This window comes from Herpailurus yagouaroundi, unplaced genomic scaffold, assembly GCF_014898765.1.
Source record: "Herpailurus yagouaroundi ecotype Mexico unplaced genomic scaffold, PumYag 187, whole genome shotgun sequence".
Lineage (NCBI taxonomy): Eukaryota > Metazoa > Chordata > Mammalia > Carnivora > Felidae > Herpailurus > Herpailurus yagouaroundi.
In genome coordinates this window covers 17,117,069-17,144,994 of record NW_024412418.1, presented here as the reverse complement: position 1 = coordinate 17,144,994, position 27,926 = coordinate 17,117,069, and the positions used below count along the sequence as shown (strand labels likewise).

General features: G+C 44.7%; 1 long non-coding RNA gene across 1 annotated transcript; it reads right to left on the bottom strand.

Annotated features, from left to right (window-relative positions):
* Positions 1 to 1,227: 1,227 nt before the first annotated feature.
* On the bottom strand, positions 1,228 to 26,493 carry LOC121043552 (uncharacterized). Its single transcript, XR_005796901.1, has 3 exons — positions 24,561 to 26,493; positions 15,528 to 15,671; positions 1,228 to 1,736 (listed from the first exon to the last, which is right to left on the bottom strand). It is a non-coding gene; the product is annotated as an uncharacterized LOC121043552 (long non-coding RNA).
* Positions 26,494 to 27,926: the final 1,433 nt, after the last annotated feature.

Below are 27,926 nucleotides of genomic sequence, written 5' to 3'. Positions count from 1 at the left end.
CAGACTTCTGGTCGGAGTATCAGCTTACAGGGGAAAGTTTAGCCTGTTATAAATTAAAGGCATAGAGATGTTGCTTTATTTGCACATTTGCGGAGGGAAGAGGGGACGATGCAATCCCGCAGCAGCTGCCTTTTAGAAGTTTCCAGGGAAACTCTGAAAGAGAACAAAAGCGTTTTCTTTTTAAAGCGTCAGAACATCTGCAAACTGCGGAGGGGCAGCGAAGAAAAGCCTGCGGTGATGGGCAGTGTTCATATTTCGGTGTGGCTCCAGTCCTGGCTTTTAGATGAGGAGGAACGACTCAGGGGTCGGTGGCGCGGTGCCCTCCCTGACCCCTTCCAAGCCAGTCCTGTCTGTCCGCACTTGGGAACGATGCCCGAAATAAAGTAAAACCTTAACAAGGGCTTTTAGCACAAGGACCGTGTGAACGCATCCCATTCAGAGTCCTCGTTTATGCACTTCCCTGGAACGTGTGATGTTTTGGAATTTCCTTGCCAGTATCATTCTAATGGCTTTATGATAGTTCATCCAGTGGCTGTTCTGTAACCTATGAAAGCAGGCCCCGGCCTTGGACGTGATATCTTGCAAGGACTGCCGTGACGGACAACTTTGTGCATAAACCGGAGCACCATCTGTCAAAGAAGAGTCCAGCCTCGCCACCTGTCGGGTGTGGGGCTTCCGCACTGTCCCCTCTCTCTCCGTTAAACAGCAGTGCTTACTTGAACAAAGTCTAATGATCCATTTCGTGGGTTATTCTAACCCAATTTTTCTTCACTCTTGTCCCTCTTCTCATGTCTCGGGAAGTGATTTCTCACATTGTTAGCAAGCACACTGGCAAGTTAAAAAAGAGGACAAACTTTGGCTTAGGCACCTTTTGCTAAGTAATAGAAAACAGGAGATGCAGGACTGTAAGAGGCTGGGTGAGGTTTATTTAAGAAAATCAGATGGGGCGCCTGGGTGGCTCAGTCAGTTAAGCGTCTGACTCTGGATTTCGGCTCGGGTCACGATCTCCCTGCGCGTGAGATCAAGCCCCACGTTGGGCTCTGTGCTGACAGCCGGGAGCCTGCTTGGGATTCTCTCTCTCCCTCTCTCTCTGCTCCGTTTCCACTCATGCTCTCTGTCTCTCTAAAAATAAATAAACATTCAAAAAAAGGAAAATCAGGTTTAGACACTGCCTTTAACAATCTATTAAGTACTCTTGTATTTTCTCCAAATACATTTTATGTTGCTGTTGTTTTACATACTATCATTAGACACAAAGTAACTGCGTGTGTGACAATAGCAGCTGACAACTCTTGTTTTAAGGCAGGGAAAAAAATTTACAAGCCCACATTCTTATTCCTCTGAAAATAGCTCTCTTAAAAGCTCCTGGGGGCCCAGATATTGATATTATTACTCTTTCCTACTTCATTTAACAAATCACCTAGGCGTGCAATTTTAGAGTAGCTACTAGAACAACAATGATCAGGCAGTTAACAGGAACTAACATTAACTGAGCGCTTACCGTATGCCAGGTGCCGGTCTGAGCCTTTGGGTGGATAGACTGATACACTTAATCTTAGCAGAGGGAGGATGTCTAAAATGCAGATCCGGCGGCACTCTTTGAGGAGGTCGCAGCCACGGGAAAGGCGGAAGGAGACCACCCCGGCACGAGCGAAGGGCCCCAAGTGTGGAGGCGCATGGCTCTTCTGCTGCGGCTGGGGGTTAGTCAGAGAGGGGGAATATGGCATCGAATCCAGCTGGAAGACAGGGACGAGATCCAATCCTTATCTTAAGAAGCCCATACACATTTTCCATTTGGAGGTAGATTGCACACGAAGTGGGGTGTGCTCACAAAGCACAATTGATGCTGTTGAGGCAGTGGATGGTGGTAGCCTGGGCTCACGGGCTGGTGGAGATCGTGGAGTGGACAGAAGTAGACTCAGGATGCATTTTTGGAAATGAAATTGACAGCACTTGCTGCTAAATTGCCATGAAGGATGCAGGATAAGGGGGTAACAAAGACCCAGCTCTGGGTTTCTTATCTGAGTACGAGGCTAATGGTGCCATATTCTACAATGTGAAAATCTGAGGGAGTAACTGATTCATGGGTAGGGAAATGGAAGGTTCTATTCTTACCTTGCCATTTGCCAAAATTGATACTCTGACCAAAAATAAAGAACACAAAACTAGAAGGTTGAACTTTTTAGTCATTTTTTGTTTAGCAAGAAGAGACCAGACAGACCTAGGGCTGGCTTCAGACACACCTAACTAGGATGGCCCTTTTCAGGTTGCGTGACCTCAGTCAAATTCCTTGGCCACTCACCACCATTCGATGCTTCGGTTTTCTCATCTCTAAAAAGGAATTAATGTCCAGTGTCCCACAGAGTGGTTGATAGATTGTGTGTATGGCTCCTAGCTCAGTTTCTGCCACATAGCAATTCCATTTCTTTCTTTCTATTATTATTAATTTATTTATTTTTAAAAATTTTAAAGTTTATTTATTTATTTATTTAGGGGAGGAGGGAGAAGTAGAGAATGAGGGGGGAGACAGGCAGAGAGAGAGAGAGAGAGAGAGAGAATCCAAGCATGCTCCACGCCATCAGCACAGAGCTGGATGCGGGGCTTGAACTCACACATCATGAGATCATGACCTAAGCCAAGATCAAGAGTTGGAGGTTTAACTGACTGTGCCACCCAGGCACCTCGATAATCCCATTTCTTAAATGTTAGTTGCAGTCCTTTGAAATAACCTCACAAGATAATGCTGTTATGTGCAATGAATTCGTCCTTGTGGGGTTCCTGTCCATGCCTTAGCCTGGGTGACAGGGTATGACATAGATCAAAAGCACCTGAAAGGCAGTGGTGCCCCCAGATGTCTCTCTTACCTGCTGTCTGAAGTTCCACATTTAAATGTTTCATTCCTTTGGGAAGGCTTGAACTGAAACACCCACCTAATTTTATTATTTATTATTATTTTTTTTAATTTTTATTTTAAGTAGGCTCCATGCCCAACGTGGGGCTTGAACTCACAACTCTGAGGTCGAGTCACATGCTATACCAACTGAGCCGGTCTGGCACCCCCAACCCTTCCTGAAATACCAATGGCCTTGCAAAAGAGAATCGTTTAAAGCGTATTTGTCAATAATAGAAAGTCACCATAATATAGTGATTAAGCACATGGATGCTGGAGCCAGGCTGCCTGGGTTTGAATCTCATTTTTTGTCACTTCTGAGCTGTGTGACCTTGGGCAAGTTACCTGACTTCTTTGTGTCTAAGTTCCCTCACAGGTGAAATTGGGCCATTACTGATTCCTACCATACAGAGTCACTAAATGTTTTAATGGAGCTAATGTATATAAAATGATGCCTAGAAAATCGTAACCACTATATAAGTACTTGTTGAATAAAATACAAAACAGTTCAGGTGTTTGCAACAGGTGACTTTGAGGAGGCGAGAGAAAGGCAAGGCTGGGAGGCAAGGCGGGGGGCTGAGGTTGCCGGGTCTCTGGAGGAAACAGGAATATGACACCGTGGACAATCATGGCAGAAGGTGACAGCAGACCTTTCTGCTTCTCAGTTTTGTCTTGTCAAGCCCCCAAAGCAAAAATCCCAGCGTGGCCCCAGTCCCAGCTACCAGAGCTCAGTTTTTCCCACCTTAGACGCAGCCTTGAATCCAGGGTGCGCTCTGGCAAGATAAGATGCTTTTCTGCTGTTTTTGCTTCCATCTGTGGAACTCTCTACCTGGAGACATGTCATGGTGTCCTCTACCCGCTTGATGTGGCTTGAGTGCGTGCTTTCCTATGGCTTATCAAGGTTTTGACAGAAATCTGGCCATAAGACTATTCCAAAGCTTCAAGCGATGCTCATCATTTCCGATGTTATTTGAAGTGGACCGGGGAGGCCAGGGAATGTGTGAGTTTCCTTTCTTGTCCCCTCTTAAAGGAAAATGCTTGGTGGGTTGTTCTACCTAGGTGACAGTTGGTTTTTATCGTTAATCTCCTACTGACCTAAACTAGGAACAGAGAACATCAGCCTTTTTAGAAAAATAGGGCGGGAAAAAAATTGGTTATTGAATTCCCAAACCCCCGGACCCATAGTAGCATCTAAGGAATACCTGTCTGTTTTTTCCAAGGGCAGTGCGAATGTGAAGGGACTAGATCACTCAGACCCTGCTGCTGGACTAAAATGGTACGGCCACTCTAGAAAGCAGTTTGGCTGTTTCTCAAAAAATAAATATATAGGGGAGGCTGGGTGATGCGTATTGAGGAGGGCACCTGTTGGGATGAGCACTGGGTGTTGAATGGAAACCAAGCTGACGGTAAATTTCGTATAAAAAAAAATAAATACGCCACTGCCGTACCACCCAGCGATCGCACTCGTGCCCTCTTATCCCCATGAAATGACAAACTGACTTTCACACGGACACCTGTACTCAAATGTTCATAGCAGTTTTATTGGTAATATCCTCAAGTTGGAAACAACACAGACGTCCATTCATGGGTGAATGGTCAAACAAACTGTGGCATCTCCATCCCATGGAGTATTACTTAGCAATACAGAAGGAACGAACTGGAGGCATGCCTCCGAGGTATTACAGGCTCAGTTCCAGACCACTGCAATAAAGTGAGTCAAATGACTATTTTGGTTTCCCAGGGCATATAAAAGTTATGTTTACGTTACACTGCAGTCTATTAAGTGTGCAATAGCATTATGGCTTAATAAAAAAAACAAGGTGTTTACCTTAATTACAAGATAATCTATTGCTAAAAATCACATAATGTTGTGATATTATGCCATAGTTTTTGCAAGGGGTACCACTGGAAGAAACTGAATACGAATGGAAGGGAACTCTCTGCATCCTTTCTTAAGGCTGGATGTGAGTCTACAATTATTTCCAAATAAAAGTTTAATTTAAACCAAGGAGAGAGGAGAAAGGCTGTTAACTATCCCCAGACTCACCTTGAACTCTAGTAAGACCTACATAATGCTTCTTACGTTTCCCATATTCCACGCTCAAAAGAATTTCTAGTTATAGAAAGACCTAACCAGATCAGAAGTCAGGCAAATGAATGTGTTCCTTGCCCCACCGTTATGGCCTCAGTTCACCGACTGTTCCTTATGTCAACTCACTCATTCAATGAGCATTCATAGTGCCACTCCTATGTACCCAGGACTGTACTAGGTGCCGTGGGTCCAGTGAGACAAATAATAGACTGTCTATACCTGAATGGAGCTTACATTATAGCGAGGAGATGAACAATATGTAACACACACATAACGAGACCACTTCAGGGAGTGGTAAATATTAAGGATACAGTAATGCAGGCAGTGTTAGCAGATGGAGCCTCTTTTGAGAGGAAAGTCAGGAAGAGCCTACCTAGTAAGTGTTTTGATCTGAGACCTAAATGATGGAACAGCGTCCCAGAGCTGGGGAGAAGAGCATTGCTGTATAACCTTTGGAAAGGTCACTCTTGCAGGTGTAAAGAATACGTCGAAAGGCAGCAAGAATAGAAGTGAGGAGACCACTTCACAGGCCATTTCTGTGATGGTTCCCTCAACTAAGGTTTAGCGGTGGAGACAATGGTGCCGCTTTCTGGGATGAGAAAGACTGTGGGGGAAGGAAGGAATCGGTCTGGTTGGAAGAAAGAAATCAAGAGTTCTGTCTGGTCATGCTCATTTTGTTTTTTGTTTTTTGTTTTTTTTTCATTTATTTTTATTTTTGGGACAGAGAGAGACAGAGCATGAACGGGGCAGGGGCAGAGAGGGAGGGAGACACAGAATTTGAAACAGGCTCCAGGCTCTGAGCCATCAGCCCAGAGCCCGACGCGGGGCTCGAACTCACGGACCGCGAGATCGTGACCTGGCTGAAGTCGGACGCTTAACCGACTGCGCCACCCAGGCGCCCCTGGTCATGCTCATTTTGATGTGTCTGATAGACATGTGCATTGGGTCACAAACATTGTTCAGCCTCCTTCTTTTCCTCAGTCCCAGTCTGTGCTCCATCAGCTCTGTGCCTTTCCCCATGTCCAGACTTTAATGGCACATCACCCTGCAAGGTGGCTTCCCACATGGCAGCAAGGGTTTAGATTACACATACCAGAAGTATGGAGTTAGCAACCTGAGGGTGGACCGTGAACGAAGGGAAATGGGGCTAAAAAGGAACCCGACAAAGTCTTCATGTTTCCTTCTCCTGTGGACAACTCAAGGATATAATAGCCTTGAGCAGCTCTCCCAGAGAAGTCCCATAGGTTGAGTGAACACAACTTCTGAGTGACCTCCTGGGTCTCTTGGCAGCCTTCCAAGGTGGAAGCCAGAATGATAATGCTGCTCGGCACATCGTATCACACCTCTGCCTCCTTGCCTTTTTTTCTCCTACACTCAATACCAAGGACTTGCACATCCTGATTAAAACTTCAGGATCCTTAATCCTTGCCTTAGGCTCTGTTTTACAGAGGACTCAATTAAGACAACCTCCAAACGGAGATGTTAATTAAGAAGTGAAAAGTCTAGAGCGCAGGAAGGAAGTCAGGATTGGAGCTACTAACTTGGTGAAACTACTAACTTGGGAAACATCAGAAGTTGCATAGTACTTAGGGCCAGAGGACTAATGCAGTCACATTGAGAGAGGGCGTGGATGGAAATGTGGGTCAAAGAACAACCCTGAGACACTCTGAAACCTTATGTTCGGGCGGGGGTGGGGGGTGGCAGATCCAGCTGAGGAGAACTGAGGAAAAAATAGCGAGGTAGAAGAAAATCTGAGGATGTGTAGTCAATCGAGGTGAAGGAAGGAGAGCATGTTGCAAGAAAAATGGGAATAAACAGGTGGGTCAAAACTAGCTGAGAGGTCTAGAAATATGAGAGACACTGGGTTAGGCAACAGAGAAATGAGAGCCTGGAGGAGAGCAGTTTCAGTAAGGAAGTAGGATTGGAGTAGGTTGAGGAGAAACAGGGAGACGAGGAAGTGGAAGTAGCTAACAACATAGACAAGCCTTTGAAGAAATTTAAATGGAAATGGGGAAGAAATAAAGTGGGTTACAGCAGGGCATCTGTTTGCTGGGCATGATGGCTGGAAAATGTGCGTGGGAGAAGCCTAGCGATCGCTCGTCAAGAGACCTAAGTTCTAGTCCTTTTACCTCCATGAACCAGCGAAGGGGGCTCTAGGTAAATCAGTTCCCTCCCTGGGCATTAATTTCCCTCATTTGCCAAATCAGTTATCTCTCGGATTCCTTCCAGCTCAGAGGAACTATGTCCTGTGGAGATGTTGAAGCTGGCAGAGAAGGGAAGTAGGGTCCTCAAGATGACGGGGAGGGGAAGGATTAAACAAGATGGTGCATGCGAAGCACTTAACAATGTGCCTGACTAATAGTAAGAACACAACATGCTTCATTTACTACTAGACGTAATAGAATAGTAGCAGAAACTTGCAGAACATTGTGGTGCAGTGTTCTACTTACACACAAGAAAGTGCTGTTTGTATTAAAAAAAAAAAAAAAGGAAGGAGGAGAAGGGAGAATGGACCAGACAGTGTCTGGTGAGGCAGTGAGGACCGCGCTAGAAGCAGCTGGCGGAATCAGTTGTGGTATAGCCTTTATGACAGTGGCTCAGAGCTGGTGGCTTAGGTGACGTGAGGCTCCACCGAAATGGAAAGACATTTTACTTTAAAACATGCTTTGTATTTCATGTGAAAAGTAAAGTAGGGGTACAAAGAGCCAAGAATAGCCAAGACAACCTCAAAGAAGAACAAAGCTGGAAGACGTACTCAACTGGATATGAAGAAGTTTTTTTTTTTTTTTTAATTTTTTTTTTTCAACGTTTATTTATTTTTGGGACAGAGAGAGACAGAGCATGAACGGGGGAGGGGCAGAGAGAGAGGGAGACACAGAATCGGAAACAGGCTCCAGGCTCTGAGCTGTCAGCCCAGAGCCCGACGCGGGGCTCGAACTCACGGACCGCGAGATCGTGACCTGGCTGAAGTCGGACGCTTAACCGACTGCGCCACCCAGGCGCCCCTGAAGAAGTTTTTAAAGGCACAGTACTGAAGACAGTGTGGCGTTGGCACAACAATAGACAAATGGGCAGAAAAGAGTCTAGAAACAGAGCCATGCACACATAGGCACTTGATTTATAAGAAAGGCAGCACCTCAGAGTAGTGGAGAAAGGACAGTCTTATCAATAAATGGTCCTGGGTCAAATGGATATCCAGATGGAGAAATAAGAATAAAATTCAACTCCTACCTCATACCAGGGGAAAAAAAATCAATCCTCTGTGGTCTGTAGATTGTAGATGAAAACTTCTAGTGATAGCATAGGAGAATAACTCTCAAATACCCATAAATAGGACACAAAAATACTAACCATAAAGAAGCGCATCTATGTATTGCATTTTATTAAAGTTAAAAATGTTAGTTCATCCAAAGATACCATTAAGAAGGTAAAAAAAAAAAAAAAAGCCAAGTTACAGAGTGAGAAAGATATTCTGATAACTGATAAAAGGCTCACATTCACAGTATACAAAGAATTCTTACAGAAGAAAAGAAAGCTACCTCATTTGAAAATAAACAGGCAAAAGACATGAATAGGTACCTCACAAAACTAGAACGGCCAATAAACACATGAAATGGTGCTCAATTAGTCATATGAGGGAAAAACAAATGAAAATCATATCACTAAACACCCACCTGAATGAAAATGAATATAATTAAAATGACAAATAATACCAAGTGTTGGTGAGGATGTGGAACAGCCAGAAAAGTACCTTGCCAGTGGGAATCTACAATGATACAGCCATTTAGGGAAAAGTTTGACGTATCTACTAAATGTAAATGTGACAAAATCCATCAGATCTATTCCTGGATATTTATCCAGCAGAAATGAGGGTTTATATTCATCAAAGACCTGCACAAAAATATTCTTTGTAACATTGTTCATAATACGCTCAAGATAGAAACAACCCAGATATCCATCAAGAATGGAACAAATAAGACACTGTGGTATAGTCATTGAATGGAATACTCTACACAATGAAAATAAATTAACCATCACTATACTCAACATTGAGGAATCTCACACATACAGTGTGGAATGAAAGAAGCTATTTACAGAAGCCTACATTTTGTCTGACTTCCTTTATATCAAGTTCAAAACCTGGAAGAATTCATCTCCAATGTTACCAGTTAGAATAGTGATCCCCTTAAAGAAGAAGGAGGTAGTAGTGGGAAGGGTGTGAGGTGAACTCCGGGTGCTACTAAGTTCCATTTCTTGACCTAGAAGGTGGATGCCAGGATGTGTTTTCTTTGCAATAATCCATCAATAACTCACTTAAAGTTCGTGCACCTTCCTGTATGCATGCTCTACTTAAAACAGATGGTTTATCTAAAGAAATGAAATTCGAGGGGTAACACTCATTTTAACAAATGACAAAATGTTTCTCCCCTCCTTGTTGCCAACATTACTCCCCCAGCCACATTCCCCACTGCATGAACTTGTCGTTCTCACCAAATGAGTCAGTCACAATGGGAAAAATTTAATGGACTTTTACAGATTCTTTTTTCAGTGTAATGTCTTCCTTGTAAGGTCTTTAAAAAACACGACCTTCAAATAAAACCACCAGACCTCACCCTCCCTCACTTTATGGGTATGAATGCTGAAATGCTGGGTCCAAGAACAACACTCATCCTGGGATCAGAAGGTGAATGTGGATCCGAAATTTATGCATTCATTCACCTGATAATATTTCCCCCTTCGCTGGTTCATGGAAGTAAAAGGACTAGAACTTAGGTCTCTCGACGACCGATCGCTATGCTTCTCCCACGCACATTTTCCAGCTATCATTCATTCACCTGATAATATTCATTCACCTGCTGTAACTCAGATATTATTCTAGGCACTGCAGATACCACAGTGAACAACAGAAAACATCCTATTGTGGTAGAGATAGAAAATGCACACGAAAACAAGCAAATCCCATGCAGAGAAACAAGGCAGGGGGGCATGGGATAGCAGGAACCAGGGGTAAGGTTTTGCCACGTGTGGAGGATGGTTAGGGAAGTTCTCACCCAAAGGTGAGAGATCTGAAGGAGAAGAGGAGCGACCGTGGGAGAAAGGTGCCCTGTGCAGAGGAAGCCTCAGATGAGGGCAACGGCCAGGGGGCCAGTGGGACAGGAGGGGAGTGAGCAAAGACCAGATCAAAGATGGGAGCCTAAGATCACGAGGCTTCCTAGGCCAGTCTAAGGGCTTTGGGCTTCCCCTCTGAGTGAGATGGGAGCCCGTGGAGTGTTTTCGGTAGAAATAATGACCCGATTTGACTTAAATTTTAAGAGTCACTCAGGGTGTTGGGAAAGAATAGACAGAAGAGCAGTAAGGCAAAACAAGTGATTCTGTGACACAGGTGAGAAGCGATGGTTCCTTGGACCAGCTGTGGAGACAGTGAGAACTGGATATATTTTATGGTAGAGATAAACAGGGTTTACCATTTGGGTTGTGAGACAGAGAGGGGCCAAGGGTTTTGTCCTGAGCAGCTGGAAGAACAGATTTCTCGTCAACCAACATGTGGGTGGGATGGGTGTGAGTAGAAGGTTCTGAAATACTGTTTGCGCATGTTAGTTTGAGATGTCTATTAGCCATCCAAGGGGAGATTGCAAGGACGCAGTGGGAGATAATGAGGCTGGAACTCGAAGAAGAAGTTGGGACTGAACATGTAACTTTGGGTGTTGGTGTATGAAGCCACGAGGCTGAATGAGATCACCTAGGGAGAGGATATAGGCAGAAAAGAGAAGTTGTCCAAGGAATGGCCCTCTGAGATCAGCCCTGCCCTAAATTCTGCTTCCGCTGCAGGAAGGCGATATATCCTCATGCTGGAAGAATTGGCCTCATTTCGCCTTGTGCCAGATGGCTGATTCACACTACAGGTGTGAGGATAAATGCAGCAATACAGTGTCCTGGAAATTAGAACCCAAAGGAGACCAACCAGTTACAATTAAAATTTCTAGTTAGGGGCGCCTGGGTGGCGCAGTCGGTTAAGCGTCCGGCTTCAGCCAGGTCACTATCTCGCGGTCCGTGAGTTCGAGCCCCGCGTCAGGCTCTGGGCTGATGGCTCGGAGCCTGGAGCCTGTTTCCGATTCTGAGTCTCCCTCTCTCTCTGCCCCTCCCCCGTTCATGCTCTGTCTCTCTCTGTCCCAAAAATAAATAAAAACGTTGAAAAAAAATTAAGAAAAAAAATAAAATAAAATTTCTAGTTAAAATTTCTCGTCTCCCTGACCCCAGTTCAGTTGGGGTTTGAACTAGCAACCTAGAGGCAAGCTTCTCCATCCTAGTACAGGTTTGCCAGGCGCCCCTGGCCTTCTCCTCTGGGGTTCTCTTCGCCTGTCTCCAGGTCCCGCCCAGGGTATTCTCCTCACCCAGAAGAATGCTTAGTCCCTGGCCAAGCAGGACATCCTTTCACACTGAGCTGGAGACTGAGGGCTGGAGAAAGGGGCCCTCCAAGGCAGCAGGGGCTTGGATAGGAGCCATCCTACACATTTTACCCATTAGTTGCAAATCCTTTCATGATGTTTTCCATTCCCCTTATAATGAGTCATCAAATGAGCAGGGCCTCTGCTAGAAAGTTCATAAGAACCTTACAGGATTTGGTGGTTTGAGCAAAGAGAAGAAATGGCTGATGGTAGCCTTGCAAGGCTGCAGTCAGAACCTCCTTTCAGGGTTGCTCTTTATTTCTACAACTAGATTACCAGGGAGATACATGAGGAAGAGTGTTGAGGAAGAAGCTCTCCGAGTGCGTCCTCAGCTTCCCCGCTTCCTCAGCTTTAGTGTCACCACTCAGGCTCCCTAGGACTTGCCGGAGGGAGTTCCAGCCAAGAAAAGCACCCACGGAGAGGAGAAAAGGTGGAAAACAATAGCAGCAGAGATGGTGTTTATTGACGTAAACTTTCCGGCGCCCCACCTCACTTTCCAGAGACGCCATATTTCCCCACCTTAGCTGTCATTCTTTAAAATGATTCTAACATACACTTGGTTGACCTGCCCACTCCTTCCCTCTCTTGGCTTGATTCTTTTTTTCCTTTTGTCTTCCTCTTTGTGGCAAAGGAGCAGTGGACAGACATAGCTGTTCCACAGCTTTTGAAGTCCCAGTTGGCGGGTGCCTGTCCCAAGGCCTCCCACTCCCCTTTTCTCTCACATTCACCGGAGACTCTCCTCTTTCGCTTTTCTACCCAAGAGGGAAGGTGGTCCAAGGAGCCCACCACTTGAAAGCAGAGGCCGTGTTCATGTAGCTGGTGCCCAGCTGTTTCAGGATGGGGTTCCCTCTGAGTCAGCTCTGGGAACTCAGCACACAGTAATAAAAACTGAGGAGTCTGTGATCCCTGGAGAGTTGGAAAGACAAAACCCATTTGCTCTTATATTCAATCGGGGTCCCGGAATACAAAAGTGAATTACAGTTTACTCTCTGCTTCTCGTAACTGGGAAGAAAGGAAATATTTTTGATGTGTCCAAACTCCACATGCAAACATTTATGGAAGTCGGTGGAAAGGGTGCCTTTGTTGGCCCTTCTCCACGAAATGGTTCCTACTGTGTATCAGGGGGCATTCTTAGCAGAATCCACAGAGGCAAGCATTACAAACAATCTTTTGTGCTAAACAAATTTTGCTAAAGACATTGATATTACTAGGTACCCTTTCTACTCCAAAGAGCTACCTCACGGTTCAGGCATCCAGAATTTTCATTCCTCGTTTATTCATTCAGCATCTTTTTATTGAATGACTACTAGCCCAGGTTTGGTGCTGTGTGCCTCAGAAAAAATGGAGAACAAGGCAGATGAGTCTTACAGTAAAAATGATGGGAGAGGCAAAGAAAATAAACACATCCAAATTATTACACATTTTAGTAAGTGTTATGAGGTATCTGTGGGCTCCTAGCCCAGAGGGTGAGGTTTGATGAATTACAGGCTAAACATAGAAATAAATGTGACTTGCATTAATGACTTGCTTTTACATGTAACTTAGGAAATATTTTTTGGAGAGTCACAACAGGATTTTAAAATGGAATCGCTTGCCCCAGAACTATAACATCTGCATTATCCGTGATCTCATGAAGGCAGATCACATCTCCTAAAATGCCTTTCGTGTGATGTGGCTTTGCCTCTGTGAGGGAGAGAAATCAAAGAAACAGCCCAATCGCCCTAACGACAGACTCTACTGGTTGTCTACCCAACAGCTGTTTACCCAACTCCCCCACCTCCTTTTCCATGATCTTGTGTAATGTCTGCAGAGGTTTTTGTGACATTGTTCTCGAGACAATGGTCTAAAATTCACTATTGGGAACTTGTTTGGGAAAAAAGTGGATAATGTCCTCTCCTTAAGAGAGGTGATATTATGGAGGTCCAAAGGAAGCAATGTCGTTTGACACTTTCTCTTCTTATATTGCTTTCCTGGACTTAGCGAATGAAAGCTATACCATAGCCCTCTGCTTGTCCTTATTTTAGCTCTCTGTCTTAGTTCTAGGGAGGGCTCTATATTTGACCCAACTTGATACAAATCTCATCAGCACAGGACTTGTTGACCCACTCCAGTTCTTTCTCTTTCTTCTATATCACCACTGACAAATGTGGACTCATATGGGTGGTGCTTCCCCAAGAACACACATCAAGCTGAGCGTAAGGGGGATGCCTCAGTGCCTGGGTCATGTTTGTAAGGTTAGTTCCTGAATTGGTTTTCAGTCTTTCCACTTCTCTCATCTCATCTTGATGGTGTCCTTACCACCTTTGCTGCCTACTAGTCCCATCCTGGAAAACTCCCTATCAATTAATTTGGTCCTCAGCCCGCCTGCTCCACATCTCATACTTGGACTAACACTCTCCCTTGTGAACTAGTGTTATAGCCTTTTGTTCTGAGCTGCCAGCATCCTTTGTTAGGGAGAAACCACTCCTCTCCTCTCCTCTCCTCTCCTCTCTGTCTCTGTCTCTGTCTCTGTCTCTCTTCCTTTAGGTGCTATGTCACATGGTCTAGTCTATATCCAGCACAAGAGTGGGAGTGAGGACAATCATGCAATTCAAAATTGAATCCGACTCTAAAATTTAACCAATCAATAATCCTATTGGTGAAAACTGGGTGGAAATAGTGAGGATGTGCTTGGGCTGTTAAGCTCTGTGGTTGAAAGAAATGAGGAAAAAACCAACTGAGCAGTGTAGGTAATACAATAGCCAGTGGCCAGTCCCCTTGGAAAGGCCAATGGGCCTGGTTCTCCACTGTGAAGTAACTTGGTCTTGGTATAATCATCTCTTTGTGTTTCCTGAGCAGCTATAATCATATCTAGAACTGCTGCTGAATCCAATACTTCTGGGGATGAGCCCAGGTTTGAATAACAGCTATCATATAAAGAATGAAGTTATTATGCAGCTAAGTGGCCTCCTAGATTATACTGTCATCAAAAGAACTTTTTTTCTGGACACAGGCAGTGTTACCCTTTAGGAAAACCCGATATGAAATATTACGTAAACTGGAAAGTGACTATCTGCTTTTTAAAAGGAGTACCATATAATTCTTTTAAACCTGGAACAAAAATATTGCCTGCTGGAACACATTATTTTTCACACACACACACACACACACACACACACACACACACACGGAGAATAACTCCAAAATAAACAAACAAAACCAAATGAGTGACTCCACTTATGGGAAGGTAGAGTAGATAAAGTTTTCCGTATTCTTCCTTGGAGGAACAACTGAAAAATACAACTAAAAACCCTGGACATTATATATTAAAGAAATGTAAGGAGACGCTAAAACGGGAGAGAAGAAGGTATATTGTCTAGGAACATTGGGACCCATGGGCAAACAAAACATTGATGAGTTTTCATCTCATATATCCCAGCCTTGGAGCTGAAGAAACTGGCAACCTGGAAACACCAACAGGCGCAACCACACACACACACACACACACACCCCAAAAGTCTACTCCCTCTGGCCAAAGTTGTAGGAAATGAGTAGCTTAGCAAGATAGAAAACTTTTAGATTATAACTTCTCTACTCTAGACAAACACCACCAAAAAAACTATGACCCCACTCCCACTCAGCAAAGACCTGGTGGAAAGCTTAGACTCCACCTTCACCAGGCTGGAGCAAGCCCCCTAACATTACACCCCTACCTCCCCAATTCCCTCTCAGGGTGGTGTTAAAAAAAGCTAAGTAGGGAGCTAGGACTTTCATCCTGCCAGGTGGTAATTAGAAGCCCCATTCCAGGATTAGTGAAGACCAAGGAAACCTAGACTTCCATCCCCACTCAGCAATAATGAGGTGCCACCACCAGGCCCCCAAACAGGAGTGGTGGTAGAGGAAGCTTAGTGAAGAATCAGTACCACTGTGGCAGAGTGTGGCCACTCTTCCAATGGTACCAGTGAAGGCTACGTGGGAAACAGTAACGAGACACTCATCTTCCTCCAGGGAGATACCAGTGGAGGGGCACCCACCTCTGGCCAGCAATAATGAGGAGTCCCCCTTGGGTACCAACAGAGGTCAAGTGGGAAACATGGCAGTAATTAGGCAGTGGACTTACCCCCTTCTTCTGCCAGAGAGATGTCAGCAGAAGCCAGCCAAAACAGAAGGCTTCGATAAGACTCAGAGTCTTGTTGAATCAATAAGATTCAAATGCCTAGGTTCCAATTCCCATCACTCATCATACCAGGAACCAGGAAGATCTCTGAAAGAAAAAAGGAAATCAATAAATACCTTCACCTAGATGGCAGAAATGTAAGAATTATCTGACAAATATTATATGGCAGTCCTCAGAAAAATGCTTCAAGGAGCAATTAGGAACATTTCTGAAACAAATGAGACTATTGAGTAGCTCAGCAAAGTCTCAGCAAATAAATGCAACATATAAAGAACCGAATGGAAATTTTAGAACTGAAACATATGAGGAGTGAAATAAAAGCTCAGTGGATGGGCTCAACAGGAGAATGGGGAGGACAAAAGAATCAGTGAACTGGAGGATGAAACAATAGAAATTACCCAACCTGAGCAACAGAGAGACACATGCTGGGAAAAGTAAAACCAGAAATGAACAGAGCCTCAGGGTCAGCGAGACTGTAACGAAAGATTTAACATTCATGTCATCAGAGGCCCAGAAGAATAGAAAGAGGGCAGGGCTAAAAAGAAGTACCAGAGGTTGGAAACTTCCCAAATTTGGCCAAAACTACAAATCCACATGTTTAAGAAGCTGAGAAAACTCTCAAGCAAAGATTACTCAACTAAAGCCACCCTAAGATACACCACAGTCAAACTTCTGAAAACTAAAGATAAAGAATCTCGCAAGCAGTGAGAGAGGAGCAGTGCCTTACCTGTAAGGGGAAAACAATTCAAGCGACAGTAGATTTCTCAGAGGAAACTGCGGAGGCCAAAGTGAAGCAACACATTTTCCAAGTGCTCAAAGAAAAGAATCATTAACACAAAATCTTATTATAGTCAGCGAAGATACCATTCGGTAACAAAGAGGAAATCAGTATATTCTCAGATACAGGAAAGCAAGAGAACCTGTCAACCAGCCTTACCCTAAAAGAATAGCTAAAGGAATTTCTGTAAACAGAATAGAAGTGGCAAAAGAAGAAATCTTGGAACACCAGAGAAGAAGATGAATGGACATGGGAGGCACACATATGAGTAAACACAATAGACTTGCCTTCTCCATTAGAGATTTCTAAATTATGTTCGATAGTTGCAGCACAAATTTTAACATTGTTTGATATGGTTCTCAACCTATGTAGAGGAAATATTTAAGACAATTATAAATGGAGAATGGTAGAGAAAAATAAAGAGTAATAAAGTGGCTATACATCACACAAACTAGTAAATGTTGATGTCAGTAGGCTGAGATAAACTATGCATATACAATGTGATACCTAGAGCAACCCACAAAAATACTACTATACAAAGAAATACACTCAAAAAGACCACAGATAAATACAAATGGAGTTTGAAAAAATGTTCAAGTGACCCCCAGGAAGGTAAGAAAGCAAAAACAGGGACGTGAAAAACAGAGTAAAGGAACAGACAAGACACATAACGGCAGACTTAAGCCCTGAGATATAAATAATTATAGTAAGTGTAAGTGGTCTACATATGCCAAATAAAAGACGAAAGGTGGCAAAGTGGATTTAAAAACATGACCCAACTATAAGCAGACTATAAAAATCTCCAAATATAATGATGTAGGCAAGTTGAGAACAAAAGAATAAATGGGTAGACCATGAAAACATTAATCACATGAAAGAGTGACCACATTAGTATGAATTCAAGTAGACTTCAGAGCAAAGAATATTACTAGAGCCAGAGAAGGACACTCTATTGATAAGAGAGTCAATCTACCAAGAAGACATAGCAATCCTAAATGTGTGTGCACCAACCAACAGAGCAGCAAAATATGTGAAGCAAAACCGATGCAATTGGAAGGACGAAAAACCAAATCCATTGTTATTCCGGGATACTTCAACATCCCTTGCTCAATAATCAACAGAATACCTGGAGAGCAAATTGGCAAAGATGTAGGATTCAACAGAAGTTTCTTTTTTTTTTTTTAATTTTTTCTTTTTAACATTTATTTATTTTTGAGACCGAGAGAGACAGAGCATGAACAGGGGAGGGTTAGAGAGAGGGAGACACAGAATCTTAAATAGGCTCCAGGCTCTGAGCTGTCAGCACAGAGCCCGACGTGGGGCTCGAACTCACGGACCACAAGATCATGACCTGAGCCGAAGTCAGACTCAACGGAAATTTCAACCAATAGAATCTGAGTGCCATTTAGAGAGCACTCCACCCAACGATAGCAGAAAATATATTCTTTTCAAGTGTCTAAGGAGCATATAGCAAGATAAACCACATCCTAGTTAATTAAACCGAAACAAAATGAACTCTAAAAAGGCCTTGTTAAAAGGATGAAAATATAAACTACGGAGTGGGAGGAAATATTTGTAAATTATCTATTTGTGATATAATTTGGATCCAAAATATATAAAGAATTCCCAAACTTACTATAAATTGGCCAAAAAAACCAATTTAAAAATGGGCAATATATTTGAACAGACAACTTGGCAAATAAAATATCAGATGCCAAAGAAGCACATGAAAAAGTTCTCAATATTATTAGTCACTAGAGAAATGCAAATTAAATTATATAGAAATATCACTTACACACATATTGGAAAGGCTAAAGTGAAAGCTGTCTGGCCGTACCAAGTGTTGGCGAGGATGTAGAAAAACTAGAACTCTCACACAGCACTGGTGGGAATGCAAAGTGGTGCAAACATTTTGGAAGACAGGTTCAACTGTTTGCTAAAAAAGTTAAACACACGCCTAACATGTGATTCAGCCATTCTATTCCTGGGTATTTACCCAAGATAAATGAAAGTGCCTAAGCATACAAAGACCTGTTTATGAATGTCCATAGCAGCTTTATTTTTAATAACCCCAAAGCGGAAACAATCCAAATGCCCATCAACAGGTAAATGGGCAAACCGTTATCAGGTGATCACACAGCAACAAAAAGGAGTAAAATATTGATGCACATTTCAAATGGATTGATATCAAAATGATTTTGCTGAATAAAATAAGCCAGACAAGCAAGAATTTATAATGTATGGTTCTATTTATATAAAATCCTAGAAAATGCAAAAGCAGACCAGTGCTTGTCTGGGGATTGGGGTGAGGGACAGATGGGGAGAGATGGGAAGGAGGGGTTACAAAGGAACATAAGCAAATTGGCAGGTGATGAATATGTTCTTTATCTTGATGGGAGTGATGGTTTCATGGGTCTATACATATGTCAAAGTTTATCATACTATATGCTTTAAATGTGCACAGTTCATTACAGGACAATTATAAAAAATACACCTGTTCAAACAAATTCTATGCTAATAAAAGTTTGACCATTGATCACAATTATTACAGAACTCTTTACCTCAAGTAGTATTTGTTGAGCATATATCTAATGCAATCAGTTATAATCAAACCACAAAATAAGAGTAATGTAAAAAAATCTCTTCCAAAGTCATCAAAATTAATTGCAACATTTGACTGGTTTGAAGGAGTTCAGATAATTATCAAAAGATAATTCAAAAATACTCTTTTCTAAGCAAGCATAGAGAGTTTTAATTTGGGGATATAATGGTGATTGGAAATTTGTTATAATGAAAGAGGATAAATAGAAACAATTTTTTAATGAGGGAATGAGGGCTCCAAAATTAGAACTCTCTATTTAAAATAGTATTTGGCTTACAAACCCTTTAACTGCACTCAACCTTTGAGATAAATACTTATCCCATAAAGTAAAAGGATATGTAGAACAAGGTGGTCAAACTGACCCAGAGCAGCAGCCAATGTCAATTAACATTATTGAAAATGTTTGTGCAGTTTTTTTTCAAAGCTGTTGTCCTTTCCTTAGTTAAAACTTTATTTGTTAACATTCATTCACTAGATCCCAAAGTCCTACCCTATGAGTAGGTGGATTTATTCATGCATGTCCTGAGTTGCTTGTGAAATCTGCCTTGCTTGCTCACACCATAATAAGGTTTTTCTGAGGTCGTATTATTGCCTCTAATAACAGCATCAATACAATTTATAATGCTGATTTTTCTTCATGCTGAAGCACTGCATGTGTAGCCCTGAAACTGTGCACTGGCTGATTTTACCTGGTTCCGCCTGGGTTGTTTAATCAGCTAAGAGAGAAGGGTTTTCTCTAAATCCATAGCTATTACAAGATAAACCACGCCTAGCTCTGTGGGTAGTGTCATTGACTTACTATGCAGCAGTGATAAGCAGATGAACATTCCTCCAGACCCAGTCTAAAGCACAGGCAACTAAATCTTAAACTAAGATAGTGTCTATGGAAAGAAGGAGGGTGGATCCTTATTGTAGTGTGGAAACAAAAGCAGAAGTTGACTCACTCGAGTGTGCTCATCCTCTAGACATGCTAGGACCTCAGAGCCTGGTAGAGGAAGAGAGAAGAAATCTGGGAACTGCCAGGCTCAAGACTAGGGCACCAAGATTGTAAAATAGGATTGGCCCTTAATGGGGTCCTGGAGCAGCCATCGACATAATATCAGGTGAAAAAGATGTGGCATAGGGCAGCATCTATATCTAAGTGGAAGCCTTGGGGCAGAAGCAGCTGCCCCAGAAACTAGGGTCTGTGGGCCTGATCTGGCTTGTCATCTCTTTTTGTAAATAAAGTTTTATTAGGACATGTCTGTTCACGCTACAGTGGTAGAATTGATACACTGTAGGGTTTACAAAGCCAAAACGTTTTCTATCTGACCCTTTAACAGAAAATGTTTGGTAACTCCTGTCCTACCGGAGGATGAGGGTTGGAGTCAGCATTGTGGTCCCGGCTGCCATGTTTGGTTTGAAGACACATCCTAGGTATGGGCTGAGGGAAAAGAGGGAAAAGACAAGGTATAGGCTGGATGTCAAAACCATAAGCGAATGCTCTAGAGTTCAGTACCTCAGGTACAGGCAGAAACCAAGGCAAAATTTCATTCCTATTGACAGGACAAACATGGTGGGAATTAAGTCAAGAATGAGGTTCGGTAGGATTGTGGGATTCAAGCTTACCTCAGTTATGGAAAATACCAAGTCTAGGACAGTGAGTCCAATTTTAGTGACCGGCTGGTGGGTGTGAACCAATGGTCAGTTTTAAGTGCTCAATGCTCACCAGAGCTGGAAGGCAGAGGCTGCCCCAGAAAGAAGGAACTATCGAGTCCAAATAATTTGGATCTTTCTTCTAGAAAATAGGCGTATGGTGTCATCCTCTCTATTTCCTCTTAAGTATGGTAGCTTGTCACCTCATCAACCCAAGGTGATGAGATTGAAATGCCTCCTGGGTCGGGTAGCCAGGTTTAGCAAATAAAAATACAGGACACTGAGTTTAACTTGAACTTCAGATAAACAATGAAAATGATTTAATATTAGTATGTCTGACACATAGCATTGGACACATTTATGATAAAATTTATTTGGAATTTAAATTTAACTGGAATCCTGCATTTTGTCTGGTAACCTCATTCCTAGGACACTGGCCACCTTTGTTATAAATCGTGACTAAACAAACAATGTTTTGACTTCTGGGGCAGCAAGAAATTTCTAGTCCTTTGGTTTCTCTTTTAGTCTTTTTTTTTTTTTTTTTTTTTACCCTTCTCCCTCTCTCCACATACAGACTTCTTCTTTCTCACTTCTTTCCAGTTCCTCTCTATGACTTCCTTTCAAGGGTTGTCTGGCAGAAAGGACCGATGACATCTACCCACAGTTCCAAGAATTATAATATGGCTTCAACTGCCATTGATTAAACCAAAAACAGGGCTGAAAACTGAGAAAGAAGAAGTCAATCTTCTTAATGTGACTCACAGGAAGGAAACCTGGTGAGCAGACAGTTGGATGATAGGCTTCTGACTCACAGAAAATTTCTTTGCTAAAGATTTGTAGACATCTATCACCGTTAGTTTGCCATTGACAAACCACTAACATTTCCCTAGCAGCACACAGAGTCTTGGTTTAAAAAAACAAAACAAAACAAAACAGAAACACCTGGGTTTAGATTAACTGCTGGGCACTCGACGGTTCCAAACATTGGATTAAAGTGGGCATTCGGGGTATTTACAGAAAGCCTCAGGTAAAAAGCAGAAGGCTCCAGGAGGGCCACACTCAGGCTTGTGGTTTTAAAGCATTACGCCAGCGTTGTGTTTGGTGAAGATGTTCTTAGGAGAGATTCAGGAGAAGTCACGTCTGTGTGACTTGTCCCATGCTGCAGTCAGTGGAGAAGCCTCACCTCCAGTGAAGAGGATGTGGGCTGAGATTATTATTAGTCTCAGTGCTGGCTTTAAGAGCTTGGGTATTTTGTAAGATATGTCGAAAAGATTAAACTGATGTGGTTTTGCCATCCCCCCCCATCGATCATCTCTCTAGCAACACTTTCACACGGTAGTGGTGTTGGAGGTGCCCGTTTGGGCCTTCCTTCAAGAAAGCACTGGCCGTTCAGCTGTAAGGTGTGCAGTCAGCTTACAGCCTCCAGATATTAGCACCTTAGCCTCTGCTTCGTCTTTTGAGCTGGGGCAGCCCCCAGTTAATGGCTGAGCCACAGCCAGCGATAGGCCTGGCCGTTTCTTTTCAATATGAGATTCCTCTACTGAGTGATCTGTGTTCTGGAATCCCCCACTGCATTGGCCAAAACTTAGAGCGGTCTGAGGCTGTCCCTGTCCAATCTTGCTCTCTGCATCTTCTATCTTCCCAAGTGTCACTCCCCGATAAATCTCTTACATTCTTAATTCTGTCCTAAGTGTCTGCTTCTCGGGACGCACTTGACACAGCCATCAGGGCCCCAAGGAAGTGGGCAGGCCAGGTGCCAATCTAGCAAAGGAAAAGATATTTTGAGGGCAACATTCTTACCGGAAAGGAAGGCACGGGGAAAGGCCTACTCTTTCCTGCCCAAGACGGTACAGAAATGAGAAGAGAGGTTGGGGGCAGGGTAAGACCTTTACATACTTGGGTGCCTCACCTCCTCCTTGGGGCCAAGCCTTGTTGGGGAGGGAACCATGGATGCGTTCAGAAAGGTATGGGGAGACTAATACCATTGGGGCAAGTGAACTATGTCCCCCATATAACCTGGAGGAGGCTGGAAGCGTCTACCGGAAGCCCCACATTTTTCGCGGCTTGAGTAGGACACGGCAGCGTTGGAAGATGGAGGGAACTTGGTAGTCAGCGATGTGATATATCCTTGCGTTACCACGTGCCCTGCTGAAGGTCAGGGATGGTTGGCAATGCAGAAGCCTGAGGTTTGGAAATGGAGGCCAGTGAGATCAAGCAGTTTGATTTCTGGGAGGAAGGGCAGCATCAATGTCCCGTGACTACAGATGCCATACCATGCCAATAAACAAACTAGACCAGGGGCGACTGAGGATACTAGCTGGGTCCAGAAACCCAGCAGGTGAGGCCACCAAGACCAGAGTTCGCCATGCTTATTCCCATACCCACAGACACATAGTAAGGACGCCTCCATCAACCAGAGGTGCAGGTGCTATGTCGGAAGACCAGGGGATAGTGGAAGAGGCCAAGATATGCTGACTGAGTGTGTAAGTCCAGCCTTTTCCTCCAAGTTCTATGTGGTTGGGAGGGTGCAAAGGTTTGATCAGTGGTAAAAAAAAACAAAGGAGCTGCATGTTTTTCCATGTCTGAGTGTGTCGGAATCAATTGGTGACCCCATCGCCCTTGAATAAAAACATTTTACGTTTTGAATGTTAGCCCAAGCAATGGAGTTAAGGAGAGGTCAGGCTTAGCATCTCCTAAGTCATAGCTGAACAGCAACTTCTCTGCAGAGAAACCTCCACGGGTTGGATAAATTACAGATTTGTGTATGGTGACGGTTGGGCTGCTCTCTGGACCGCATTTTTCAAAGGATGGGAGATAAACCACTGGTGATAGCCAGGGTGATTTTAGGTTGTGTGTAAACACCATCAGTTAGCACTGAATCACACCCAGGTATCCCATTTTCAACTTCTCCAATGTCTCGGCCCTTCTAATCACATGAGAGCAAGTTTTGGCGGTAGCCTTGTCTCTGACCTCATGAGCACTTTCCAGTTGCCGTCTTTAACAAAGTGAGAGCAGGCGTCAGACTCAGAGTACTGGCGGCCTTCCGTTCCCAGTCCATTCTGCATGAGACAGCCACCAGGACCCTTCAACAGAAGTCAAACAGTGCCCCTTCTCTGCTTAAGACCCACCAATACCTCCTCGTTTAACTCACAGGGAAAGTCCAAATCCCTTCAGTGGTGCCGAGGCCCGACTTGAACTGACACCTTACGCTACAGCCCCATCCTCTTTCTTCCACTCACTTCCTTCCCTTCCTTGCAGTGGCTTCCTGTTGGTCTCGAGTATTCTTTCCCCATATACCAGCACAGTTCACATCTCTATCTGTCAGGACTTGACTCAGATGCCCCCTGGTTATTATTATCCTAGATGGCAAATCTCTCCTCCTCGCCCATCCTTTTCTGCTTTTTGCATGCGCACGCACGATATTATTTCACTTACTGGAATGTTTTTGGGTAATTTTGTCATTTGGTAATAAATTTGTCATTCTTATTTCCTGCCTTTGTCGCCTGAATGTGAGCTCCACGCGGGCAGAATTTCTGTCTATTGTGTTTACTGCTGAATCCCCAGGCCTAAAACAGAGCCTGGTATATAGCGAATTCTCATACATGCTAATTGAATACATGAGTTCTCAGCTTGCTCCTACTAGTCATTGTCAATATCATGTCTTCCCTTTCTCAGTGCCTTGCTTTTTAATTCTCTTTCCTTTCCTGGCAAAGCAAATGCAAACAAAACAACAGCAACGACAACAACAAAAGCCCACTAGATGCTATCATTCATGGAAATTCTGATACATATTTACATATATATTTATGTTATAGATCTTCCTAAACTTACAGTGAGATTCCGTCCTAATAAACGCATCGTAAATTGAAAATATCATAAGTCAAAAATGCATGTAACACCCCTGACCTACCGAACATCGTAGCTTAGCCCACCCTACCTTAAACGTGCTCAGAATACATACCTTAGCCTACAGTTGGGCAAAATCATCTGAGGCAAGGCCCACTTGATACTAAAGTGTCGGCTGGCTCCCTCGTGTAACTTATGAGCACTGTACTGAAAGTGACACACAGAAGGGCTGTGTGGGTGCAGGCTGGTTGTGAGCTTGACCCCCGCGATCGTGCGGCTGGCAGGGAGCTGAGGCTTGTTACTTCTGCCCAGCATCACCAGAGAGGATCATACTGCGTATCATTAGCCTGGGGAAAGATCCAAATTCAGAAGTCCAAGTACGGTTTCTACTCAGTGTGCATCATTTGGGCACATTGTAAAGTTGGACACCACTGAGTCAAAGCATCATAAATCAGGACCGTCTGTCCATTTTCCTTCTAGACGCGAGATTTGGCTTGTAGAACGTCAAGGGAAGAGAATGTGGAACATTCTTGGCCTCGCCGGTCTCTCTTAGCCCCCCGGCTCCCATACCTCTTCTCTCCCTCCTGGCTGCCCCCTGCCTTTCTCCTGATCAGCGATCCATGTGGTGAGCTCTTTGCTTCAGCAGATTGCAAATCTGGTCAGGGAAGGCTGGAGCCCCGGGGTTGGGTGTCCCGACTTCCCCACACAGCCTGGCTGTGTGGCCCAAGAAACATGTGCCAGGCTGGTTCTTCTGGGGCCGCGCCTCAGCATCGCTGTTGTGCTAGACTGAAGCACAAACATGAACCTAGAACCCTGGAAGGGAGAGTGCGTCCTGGGAAGCCACCACAGGCCCGGCTCCGCCCAGCTGGCTGACTCGCATTGTTTCTCCTCACCACAGCACCGTGTCCGGGTTGTCAAGGAGATACGCAGGAACATTCCGATGGGAAAGAAACTCTTCAGAGCGTGGGTGGCAGCAGACAGGCAGTCATGGAGGACAACACCCTGATCCTTAGCTCCGCCCCTCCCACCAACCCCCAGAAGGAGCCACACAAGGGGCTGGAATTCGAGGGGCTGACTTTGGAATTCAAACCCGGAGCTGGGCCCACACATACCCCTCGGTTCTCGGTGCCCCCTTGAGCAGGAGGTTCCTGCTGCTGGATTTGTGGACTTCTCCAAGCCTCGGGGGTGGATTTGCGTTTTAAGAAGACACCTGGGTTTCTTCAAGGTTCAGGGAGATTAGTGGCTGAGCTGTTCTGCTCTCGTATGGATGTAAGGCTGTGCTAGGGCCCTTGATCACCACGGAGGCCCTGGGAAAATGGAAGGAGAGAGGCCAGGGCAAAGCCCCAGGGCCTGGGATTCCTCCTGTGAGTTCACCGGCCTTCAATAGAGCAAGGTGCACTGCGTGGAGACATCCACACCAAACTCCGAGAAGGACCACTGCCGTCCAGCCGCTGACTCTCATGACGAGCTGCCCCGTTTCTACATGCCAACCCCTGAGTCGCGGATCCAGTTTGACGAGCCTTTGGGAGCGCACCGTAATGACATAATAATGTCACTAAGCGCACCTAGTGCTCGCATCTTTCCAGAGCTTGTGTCCGTTCTCGCAATCCTCTGCACGGGAAGAGGGCTTTATTTTCCCTGCTTTGAGGACGAGAAGATGGAGGTGGAACAAGCTTCTGCAACCACAAAGTAGAAAGACAAGCATTGCAAGCCCAGGTCTCATGATCTAAATGTGGGGTGTTTCCCAGTCCCTCCCGGTAGACGAGTTCCTTAAAAACGAGCTGCACGAGTCTGACGCCTAAAACCACAGGGCTTACTGATGTGGCTGCAAACTGCTGCTCTGCTCGGCCAGAGAGAGAAAAGCCAAGTGGAAGAGGAACCACACTGCCCTGGAGGACATTAGCATGTCTCACACATGCCGAATATTTACATGTGTTCCCCCCACGGTCTCTATGGCAACCGGCAGAGGTACAGAAATGCTTGGTTGCTATTTGTAAGAAGACAAGACAAGGGTGCTCCAAAGTCCTCTTTTCCCCAGCGAGCGGGGCTATTTCCATCCACCGGCTTCGTGACTCTCCCAGCAGCCACTTGGCATGAAGATCTCCAACGGCAGGGAGCCAGTGAATGGGGCCAATAGGCGTGTGGACCTTACAGGATGGAAGGACCTCATCTCCCGCTCCCTCTTCCAGGCAATTATGCACAGAGTCAGGAAGGGATTTAGTTATTAAGAAGTCTCAATGGTGAGGAGCTGCGAGTTTGTGGTTTCCAGTTTTCAACCACAACACTTAAGGCGTGTCTCCATTTTTCTTATGGTTTCCAGGGCATACCATTATCTAATTCTCCCGGAAGAGTCGACATGGCTTTACGATGCATGTATATCGCTGATGTGCACTGAGGCTCCGAGCCAACAGGCAACCTCTTTCTCAGAAACCTCCCTCCTCGGACCTCTGTCCCGCATCGTGCCTTGAAATTGCCCCCTCCACCCCTTCTGCCACAAACGCTGCATGGAAATCTGTGGATGGGAATGAGGTCTGCGTGGCCACGACTGAAACTATAATTCAGCTCCACATCACGTGCGACAGAATAATTCTCAGCACACCGGTTTGTGACTCGAACGACTCCTGTGGCGTTTGTCAGTGCCTTGCGTGTCAAAAACACCATTCTGCGTGCTTGGGGGAAAACAAGGATAAAGATGACTCCCCAAAATCTTACAAGCTAGTTTAGCTAGGCTCATACACAGCATTGAACAAAGCATTACACCCTCCACGTGGGACCGGCACGTCTATCAAAGCCCATAGGAGAAAGAAAGCCCCTCTGCAAATGTCCCAGGGGAGGCTGGATTCAAGGGCAAGGAGCTGGTGCTGTTATCTGAGACTTGTGCTCAGGAGACCTTGCTTGAGTCTAACACAAGGCATTGCTATAGTCTTGCGTTTCTTAATTCATCTTTGAATCTGTGTTTTGTAAGTGAAGTTTGATGGGACAGTGAAGCTCAGATCACTGGTGATCCTGCCCCCTGCCCCCACCTCCTAGTGCCCCAGACCTCACCCGACTGCCTTGTCCCCACCATTCCATGAGTGCTGCCACCTTCCCCCAGGGTGGCTTGCCGGGTCTCGTCTGCGGGCAGGATGCCCCATGCTCCCATCTGCTCCCGGTAGGAGACCTAGGAGCAGATTCAGCGGGGGATGCATTGGGGCATGCACCCCACGACATCTTGGGGGAGAGCATGGCAGTGCTGTCCCTGCCCTGGGCTGACAGTGCCATGGTGCATTTGACATGGCGGGGTCTTCTCATCTACCCCAATCTGTGTATGCTGGAGGCTGAAATCCTCTGGGGGGCGGGGGGTGGGTTGAGGCGGCAGGAAAGGGGAAGGGGAGATTCTCCACTTGCCTGCCGTATGTTCACCTTGCTCTTGAACACCACCAGCGACTCTCCGTATACAGTCGAAGCAGGTCTTGAATAGCTGTCATGAATAAAGCCAATC